Here is a 10363-nt window from a genome sequence, read left to right as displayed (position 1 = left end):
AGAGGGGACCATATTGATACTTTAACAGGTGCTTTACCAATAGATTCACTTGTTTTTATGTCTTAACTGGGCTACACCCCTTTATGATTCATCCTGATGTTTGTTGATGCAAATTTCCCAGATGACGTACCTGTGATGCTTGTTAGGTTTTTGGACTCCAGAGAACCACAGGGAGAACCTTTATCCTAACATGGAACAGAATTATGATTCATCCACGAGGTCCTAGAACCACATCTGAAGTTCTGCAGACCTCACTGCCTAAGTTAAGGTCAGAGGTCATGTTTCAACAATAAGTAAGAGAGACTGGGCAAAGGTTACCTGAAGAGTTCCAGGACCAGAACCTCTGTTGACCCAAAAGAGCAATAAGGTCCATTATTTTTGATCTCTAAGTGTTTAGGGCAAATATTCTGTGGACCAAGGAGATTAGAGTGGACCTTTGTGGAAGGTTTTGGTCCTGTTACATTTAGAATAAAATTAACTCAGCATTTTAGAACCAGAACCTCATATCTACAGTCAAATATGGTGGTGGTAGTGTTATGGTCTGGATCTGCTTTGCAGCTTCAGGACCTGGAGGACTTGGTGTAATTAAAGGAACCATGAATTCTGCTCTCTAACAGAAAATCTGACCACCGGTCACATTTAAGTTTTGCAGAAAGACAATAATCCACAGCAGACCAGCAAGAAGATTTAGATATGGTCTAGTCAAATTCTGGACTGAATCTAATTGAAGTGTAACAATTAAAAAGGTCATTTGTGCTTAAAACTCACCTGTTTCCAAAAAAATAAATAAATAAAGTTATTATCAAAGCAGAGCCGGTCCAAATTCCTTCACAGGGATGTTAAAGACTCCTTACCAGAAAGTGACAAACACCTGATAATAGCAGCTGTTGTGTTTACAGCATTTTAATTCAATAACAGAGAGGCTCACAGTTTGATTTCACAGGAGGCTGATTAGACAAGCACCTTTAATCAACATGCAAATGTGGTAAATAGTCAAGAATTAACTATATACAGTTTACAAGACAAATAGATCCTGTAATGATCTCAGTACTTTTGCTGGGCTGATCATCCACCCTACACACCTGCCCAAATTCTGCCCAGTCCTCAATCAGCCTTCATCTGATCCACCTGTCTCCAGCTCCATTTAATCAGCCTTCTGTCCAAGCAAAAGTGCCAGAACGTCTTGTGCCACCTCGGTGAGACTATCCAGCATTCTCTATTATCTGCCTGCCTGTTTGTTGCCCGTCTCTGAGTCTGCCTAACCCCTTTCAAGCTCTGTTGCCGGTCTGGACTCCCACCGATCAGCCCGTGGTCCTCTGCATCGGACTGGACTCATCCTGGACCTCTGAATCTGGACTGCCTGCCTGTTGCCCGACCCCGATCTGTTTGTGAGTAACCGCATCTGTCTAACCCCTGTGTGCCTCTGAACTCAGCCGGACTAAGGACCTGGACTGGACCCCGACCCGCTCTGGACTATCCCTCGGACCTTCTCAGGATTTCGGATTCCACCGGAACTGGACTGCCTGCCTGTTGCCCGACTCCGATCTGTTTGTGAGTAACCGCATCTGACTAACCCCTGTGAACCTCTGAACTCAGCCGGATTAAGGACCTGGACTGGACCCCGACCCGCTCTGGATCCGTCTCTGGACCCTCTCTGGACTTCTAACCCCTCGGCTCCTTCCCCGGACCCCCGTTTCTCTGCCCCGTTTCCTCGTTACTAGCCGGCGCTCGGATTACCCGACTCTCCAGGTTAGTGCCTACTCCTCTGTCCATCAAACGCCAGCATTTCCTGGTCATTAACCAGCTGCTCTGCCTCCAGGGTTCCTGCAGACGTGAGCCGCTCGGGTTGCCGTGCGACCGCCATTAAATAAACACTTGAAAGCGTCACTGACCTTGTCTTGGTTGTTTACTGGGTCCAGTCTCCGTTCCTTACAGATCCAAACATTCATGTTTAAGTAAATGTATGCATCTGATGTGGTCATATTCAGCAGAACATTATTTTGATAATATATGATAATATCTGAACATGCAGATCAGCATTAATGTGTTACAGAGTGACAGATGTATATGTGATCAGCACAGAGTCAGATAAAATGAAAGATGATCAGTGAGCTACAACAGAATCAAAACAGAATCAGCCCTGTTTTATTATTAACTATGAATCTCTAATAAAGAAAATGAATATTTAGAGGCAGTCTATTTAACTACATGACAGAGTTTATCTGCCCTAAAGGCTTCTATGCGAGGTTTATATGACAGACTGAACAATGTTTTAATCATGTTTACAGTCATGATTTTCATTCATAGAAACGTTTAGAGTTCTTTATGTCCAATAAAAGAAAAAGATACAAATAAAAAGAAACAAGGAGCATTTTTAGAGCACTCTACCAAGTTCAAAACTAACGTAGCAAATAAAGCGTGCAGAGGTGAGTTTTTTAGATCATTTCAGATAGTTTCTGTCAGTGGAGAAAGAAATCCTCTCTTAATTTCGTTGATTGTTTTTAATTAGCTTGAATCTACCTTGATTCTTGATTTGTTTGGAATCAGAAACCAGAAGTTGTCAGTTTTTCCAAAAGCACATCACGACTGATGGTGGTAAAGGAAGAACTGAAATCCAGGAACACAGCTTGAACCTTTTTATTATTTTGTTCAGTTTCTATCCAATTAGCTTTTATTTGCCTGATTTCTTCATCATGTGACGCTGAAATGTGCGTTTTTGCCTGTTTAAAGACAATTCTATCAAAGATTAAATCATGAACATTTTGGATCTGTAGCAGAGCGTGTTTGAAAGAAACTTTTCAGTAAATGTGGACAGAGCTTTTGTAGGATTAGTCTCTGTCAGCACATCCCTCCATTGAACTGCCTTCATGTTTTCTTTAAACCAGTTTTCATCAAACTCTTTGTTTGACCTTCTGATCCTTTGAGGAATATTTATTTTTTAAGTCACTGTTTTGCAGATCCCAAGTGAATCTCAAGTTTTTATCCTCAAGTCCCAAGTCAAATTTCAAGTATAGACAGCCAAGTCCAAGTCAGGTTTCAAATTAAAAAATATTTCTCAAGTCAAGTCCTGAGTCTGAAACTTCTAATTTCAAGTCCTTTCGAGTTTTTAATAATTTTGAAAAACAAGTTAAATGTAAATAATAGAGCATGTGTTCTTTTTAAATCAGTATTTATCTCAAAACATGATGAAACCAGTGAAACTGACCTGACAAAATAGTAAAATAAAACTTAGTGTCAACAACATTCCTCCTTTGAACCATATTTTTCCAGAATATTCAGATAAAAATGCAACAGCAGAACTTCATTTTCAGACCAAAATAAAATTATTCCTGGGAGCATCTTTGTCCTTAGCTCTTTTTCTTTTCCTTTTTTAAAATCTGGTTAATTTGACACGCAGACATATGTACAGAGTGGGAATAGAGAGAGACGGTCTGCATTTGTAGATGATTGAGTGAAATTAATTATTTGTGCGTACTTTTTAAACTTTAGATTTTGGGTAAAATATCAAGTGTTCAAGCAAGCAGCTTTAAGTCCAATTCAAGTTTCAAGTCATTGGTGTTAAAGTCCAAGTCAAGTCACAAGTCTCTGAAGACTTTTTCAACTCAAGTCTAAAGTCATACAGTCAATAATTCCATTGCTGAAGTCAAATCCCTATCCCTTCTGTTGAAGGTAATGAGGTTATGGTCAGAGAAATCTTTTTCAGTGGATCTTGGGTTTGAGCACAAGCCTGGAACATTAGTATAAATGTGATCAATGCATTGATCCAACCTGGTACCAACATTTACAATCTGAGTTAAGCCCAGTAGATATAGCTTTGGGAGGATTTTTCACCAGCTGCTTATTCCAGCCAAAGTTAAAGTCGCCCATCAGAAAAATTTCTTTCTTCTCCTTTGACGCCAAAGTCATGGTGTGATAGATTTCAATTAGACCTAAATCATCATTTGGCGGTCTGTAGCAACTTCCCACTAAGACTGATCTGCCAGGAAGCTTCATCTCAACCCAAATGATCTCAGCTTCAGTCTCCATCAGGTCAGACCTTAATTCAGTTTCAATATGATCCTGAACATACAGAGCAACACCACCTCCCTTACTGTCTCTGTCCTTCCTCCACATCCTGAAATCTGATATTTGAACTTCATCTTGAACGTCGGGGTCTAACTTAGTTTCACAAAGAGCCAGAACATGGAGCTTGTGGCTTTTGTTACTGTTTCACCGTGTCCCGTCTACGGTGAAGCACCCTCGGTGGACCCAGCTCGTTTTACCCAGTCAGGCGACCCCCACTTACTTATTACCTTGAATGTAGGACGCATAAAACAGACAAGTATGCTTTTAGTTATATTTTATCTAGGTAAAGACAGAGAAATAGTTACAGTCACACCAGCGCTGATGGGCCCCTGATCGGCAGGAGGCCCCGAGTGCTCATCACACAAACATTATAAAGGGATCTCGGGACACACCCATACAAGGGCGGTACACATCCAAACTGTGACATCAGCAGGGAAGCTGTGTCACCTCCGGGGTGGTATCTGATAGATATGTGCCAATCTTTTGGGTCAGTGCCATCTAAGTGTGCCATGCAGTTCTGGGATAAACAGCTCGTTCCACTTGACCTTGTTGATATCCTAACAGTCCCCCTGATGATGTGTCATTATGGCACATCACCAAAGATGATCAACCAGTGGAACGACAACTCTCAGTCTGTCCCTCTCCCAGAACAGTCGGTCATTCCGTCCAGTCCAAGCAATCAATCACGTCAGCTTCCGGCTTCCAGAGTCCATCCATCTGTGATCTCCATGGCAGTCGATAGTGCGGTTCAGTCTCTGGGGTCACACAATCTCTGCTGGTGTGACTGAAATGCACTTTGTAAAAACAGTCCAGTTGTCCGTTAGCCCCCCCTGTTGGTGTGCCCCAAAGGCACATCACAACGAAAACAGTTCCAAGAAAAGGGCCGGACAAACCACAATGGAAACATCTTAGCATCAATCAGCATGAATACATCATAATTCAGCATTTTTTACTCAACACCACAGTCCAAGCATTTTAACTACAATTTAGGGTTCAGCTATTTGAGCTAGGCCTGTTTTAGGTTCCTATGCGCACATTATTTTAAGTTTACTTTAGACTATATAAGCTAAAGGTGTACCTTAATCAAGGCCAAATTCGTCTACTCTACCCCCACCCCAAGAAACCTCCTACTTGGTCCTCCCCTCTCCATTCCTATGGACAATCATCCATCACCTTCAGTCCTCACAAATCCAAGAGTACCAGTAGGGGGCATCAGAGGGCAGGCTGAGCCTCAAGCAGGAAAACCCCATCTCTCTAAGAAATGGTAAAAAACCCGATAGAGCCCAGTCTAGGGGAATCCCACTCTGGGCCAATCTGAGCGAGAAGACACCCTGTATTGAATCTAAAAATTAGCCTTACCAAGTAATTTATGGATCTGTGATAGCCATCAGATCCTGGTTCTCTATATAACAAAGCAAAAAGATTGCAAGAACTGTAGGTCTTGGTGTGTGTGTCTGTAACAGAGTTTTCATTCTTAGTCATAAAGCCATAATGATCAACATAATGCAACATCACAGTATAAACATCATAATACATAAAATCAAACATGGTGATGGAAGTCAGTGGAGAAGAGAAAGGAAAAAATCAGTTTTGTGATATAAAAAGAGTCTGTACGTCAATAACGCAAGTAAAAACGTCAGGCCAGTCTGAGCACGTGGCAGACATGAATCTATTCGCGCATAAGTGGTCAGCTCAGTGTTCTCAGGCAACTGCTCCTTCATGGCAAACAGAAAGAAGAAAACATAAAAAATCCATAGGTCTCTGGCATGTTACTCCCAAACTTCTTAAGTCCTCTTCTTATTCCTCAGCATGGACAAAAACGATTTAGTTGGATGGTAATGAGTGTCCTGTCCTTTTTCAGGCAATAAGCATTTTATCTCCAGTAAAATGCTCTGTTGAGATGGTTGGCAGACACCAGGCCTTGTTTACTGTTGGATAACAGAAACAAGGTGTAATTAGTGTTCTTATCAAGACTCCCAATCCTTCTTTCATTTACCTTCTTCAAACACTTTCACATCCAGATATTTCCGTTCACAATTATTATGCTCTTATCTTAACCTCCTTTACTGTAATCATTAGATCTTGCATTACTCTTATATAAAAGAAAAATCTGAAAGTTCAACGTTATCTGCAGCAGCATTTCTCTATAATTCTTTCCCATGTGTGTCTCACCTTACAATTGTCCAACAGTTGAACAATCTCTGCAATAGAAATTTATCATCATATGTTTCACTGTGACTAGTTTATCTCAATTTATTTAGCACACAAGGAATTGTATTAAAACCTTTCAGAAACTTCTTACTGAACCAGCTCCAAAATACTTCACATTTTTCTAAAAAGTCCAACAGAAAAACCCTTAAGTTTGTAAAAGAAAGCTCCACTATATATATTCGCAGAATAATGTTGTGATATTAATAAGAAGCAGCCCTATGTACTTCTTGTCTTATTTTGAAAAGCTCAGCTAAGAGAAAGGAAGTGTGTGCATGCCCCTCGCCCACACGGAGTTGTGATTGGTTGCTATTCAGGAAGTGGGTGTAGCCCAGGGTGGAGACAGGAAGTAGTTCTGTGAATCAGTTTCAGCTTGACGTGCATCAGACCAAAAGACTTGTAGTTGAATGCGCCCTCCACCTGAAGCGAAGAGCAATTCTAACCCCATTAATTCTTGATTTTTTAATCACTTCTGCCTGTTTTAACAGACAGCTTTTGTAAGCGATCCTGGTTTTATCTTATGTCCCCCTGTTTGAATCTTGTTTGAAACAAACCTTTAAACTGTAGTATGCTGTGAGCAGTAACTCATTGTTGCTTATTAAACACATCGCCCCCTGACCATGTAAGAAGCTCCATACTGCTCTAGGTCTTTAAACCTTTTTCAGTCATTCAACATTAGTTTAATTGATAATACATCCAAGCATAATTTTATCCCCAAGTAAATCAACCCTTTAACAAGTATCCAATTCTTGTTCTCATGTGTTTAGTTTATCCTTGAAAAACTTTAAGCAGACATTACTCCGAGTGATTTTCTTAAATTATCATACATTTATTATTATTACCTTTGTGATCTTATATCACCCAGTGATCTATAAATCCTTATTTTATGTTTGCACCGTCTTGTCCCAGCAGATTAAAATTCTCATTCTAGAATTTGCTTTTTTGTTTCCTCAATCACTGTCTGTCGTAATTATTGAAGAAATTGTGCAGTTCCTATAAACCCTCTTAAATATTGACCACCCATTGGTAAATGATCAGCTTTAAGTTTTGCCCTTCTTCTAATTCTTTGTTTAGCCTTAGTATCTGCACCTTAAATTGACGAATAGTGGAATTCTTTGTATAAACACTTCTCTGTGTCCGCATTTGTTTTGGCCTCTATAATTTTGTTCTTTGCATTTTAATTGTGAACCTGGTCAGGATAGAGAAAGTCATCTCCGATGCTCCTTTTGGCAACCCCAGCAAACCCAAAAACAAAAATGTTCACTGTCAGTGTTAGGTTACAGGCAGGGTCCGAAATTAACACTCGCCAGTCGCCAAATGCGAGTAAATTTCCCGTTTGGCGAGTGAATTTCAGAGGGCTAGCTGCCACATGGCGAGTAAATATTTGTACCAAATAAAATAAAAGTAGCATAAAAATAACAAAACCCATACGATCCGTTCACAGCTCTGTCCATCCAGATGTCAGTCTAGACCCGCCTTCTGCGGTGCTGGTTCAGCTTCTTTCACATTCAGAACCAGTCATGGCTGAACGCTGGATCAGAAAACAGATCTGCTAACCAGATACAGTCTAAAACGCCAATTAGTCTGTTTATAAGTTTCGTTCTTATTTATTCCGATTTTTTTTTTAACTACCTGCGCTGCGGCTCTGTGCTTCACCGCTCTTACTGCGCCTCCCCCGCCCCCTCTCGGAGCAAGGTGCTTTTATCAGCGGCCAGCCTTCAAAACGTGAATCGCTACGTTTAATGTCCTTCCACTCGTACCAAAATGTCCCAATTAAAGTCAGTAGGAGAGTCGGTAACTGTTTTTCATGCTCTCTTGTTTTTAACGACACAGAACCAGCGGTGCTTCAGTGGGCGTGGTGCGTTGCGCTTGAATTCAGGTGCGCAAAATTACGTTACATGTAACCTGTAACATCGGGGGCGCAGCGCACGAGGGTAAAATCCAGCAGCGAGATCAGCGTAAAGACGCAGCGTGAACCCTGAGTGCTTTAAGTGTTGCAGCTGAGGGGAAAAATTTGAACCAGACACAGGGGCGGTTCTGAACAGGGGCCAACAGGGGCCTATGCCCATGTAGAACTGTTCCTTGCCCCTGTTATGGCCCCTGTACTAAAAACATGATGTTAAATTTCTTAGGATGATAAATGCTGACAAAGATAACGTGACTGACTGGTCATTTGGATCAGTTGCATTTTTTTCGTTTATGGTTTTACCCAATAATAAAATAACAAAATAATAAAAAAATAAATATAAAAAAATAACAATAATTAAAATCAAGCTGTTTCACGTTAAGCTCCCGCTGTATTGAGAAAAGATCAGGGGTCTGCAACCTGCAGTTCCAGAGCCACAATTGGCTCTTTGGCTTACTTAATATTTTAAACGATGAAATGTTGACCTGTTAAGTTCCCCCCCCCCCCCCCAATCTTTTGTTCTGTGCCCCTGTGAAAAAACACTGGCCCCACCCTGACCCACCCTGCTACATTTGGTCTAGAACCCCCACTGACCGTACAGGCTTGATGAAACTCTGCCTCATTCACAAATAAGGCCAACATGGATAGAATAATGATAATCTGTAGTGTTTTTTATCGGCTGGATGTGAATCTGATAATTCATATTGTGTCTTTTATAATCAACTACAATATATCTATTTTTTTAATTCAGGAAACAAAGATTTCTCTTCCAGGTTCCAGTCAGCCACGCCCCCAACCACGCCCCCCATAATTAACATAATTTCACTCTTAATTTTTATAAAAGTTGAGGTCTGGTCAAAATTAATATTTTGGCCGGTAAAAAATATGCCTGGCCGGTTGATTTTTACATCTACCGGCCAACTTGGCCGGTGAATAACAAAGTTAATTTCGGACACTGGTTACAGGTAATCCCTGTGGGAACACGACGTCGTCTCCTCTGTTCAACCTGGTTTCAAGCGCCTGGGACATCGAAACACTCCACCACCTGTGACAAATCTTTGACATTTTCAAACCACAGCAGCATTCCTGGGTGTCCACACCCCCTGTCTGAAATGTCTCTCGTCGTAAGCCCAGGCTTTCAGTTTATCTCCTGTTAAGTGTCCCCCTTTAGAGCCCATTTACCCCAAAGAGTCCAAGAGTGTGTTCTAGGTACGTTTCCTGAACGGCAACCTCTCCATGTCATGTTCGTGAAACCTTGCAGTTGAATTCCATCACCTGTGAAGCAAAGCAGTCATGCATAGTCTTGTTAGCACAGCAGGAGCTTCACTGTCCGGTGCCATTGCAGCTCTGATGTTCCTCAGAGCCAACCTTCATGCATCGATATCATGTTGAAGCTGTTATCCTTCCTCATCATCTTGTGTCCAGGAGTCACTTCTGCTGTCCTGACCAGATTCCAAATGTCCAACTAATCTAATTGACCTCATTACTTTTCTGCATGTACAAGAGGACGATCGTTAGATTATTCTGGTCTAAAAGACCACTAGGTTAATAGATGACTAAACTATATTTATGTGGGTTTATTTCTTCTGGATGTTTTAACATTTAGTTAAAGAACAACTATTGTGCTATTTTGTGTTCAAACAGATAGTTGTTAAGTCTCCTCACACCTTTTAGGTAACTGCGTACAATTCCAAACTATTTACATTGGTGCTTTAATCCTAATTTACCCAAGTTATTTATTAGAATAAGGCATTATTCTAAACCTGCAGTTTTATCCATTTAAGTCCTTAACCTTTGTGTTGCTTTACATCCTAATAATTAATTTCTTAGTTGCGCCTCTGCTTACTTTAAGATACCCAGTAAATGTTGTGCTCACAATTTCTCCTTCGCTTGAACAAGGTTAAAAGGTTTAGAGTTTATTCTGCTTATATTGAAAAATTAGTTTGCTCACTCGTTCGTTCATTCGTTTATGCTATTAACTGTTGCTGTAATGCCTACTTTAACTTTTTCGCCCACTAGTTTTTTCATGATCATAATTATCGCCCATTGATGTAATAGCATACATTGTTCTTATCCACTTTCCTTTTACGTTTAAACGGCCCCTCTATGTAATCCCCAATATAAGTTGTCAAACCTTTTAGGTTTAGCATAATTACTTAAGCTGCTCTATGCTCTCATCCCGTA

The 10363-nt window shown here is 40.7% G+C and overlaps 1 long non-coding RNA gene across 1 annotated transcript; it reads left to right on the top strand.

Annotated features, from left to right (window-relative positions):
• Positions 1-1246: 1246 nt before the first annotated feature.
• Positions 1247-1887, top strand: LOC118559896. Its single transcript, XR_004929004.1, has 2 exons — positions 1247-1749; positions 1820-1887. It is a non-coding gene; the product is annotated as an uncharacterized LOC118559896 (long non-coding RNA).
• Positions 1888-10363: the final 8476 nt, after the last annotated feature.

This window comes from Fundulus heteroclitus, unplaced genomic scaffold (assembly GCF_011125445.2).
Source record: "Fundulus heteroclitus isolate FHET01 unplaced genomic scaffold, MU-UCD_Fhet_4.1 scaffold_36, whole genome shotgun sequence".
In the NCBI taxonomy this organism is placed as follows: domain Eukaryota; kingdom Metazoa; phylum Chordata; class Actinopteri; order Cyprinodontiformes; family Fundulidae; genus Fundulus; species Fundulus heteroclitus.
The sequence above is the reverse complement of the archived record's forward strand: the minus strand, read 5'-3'. Positions and strand labels throughout refer to the sequence as shown.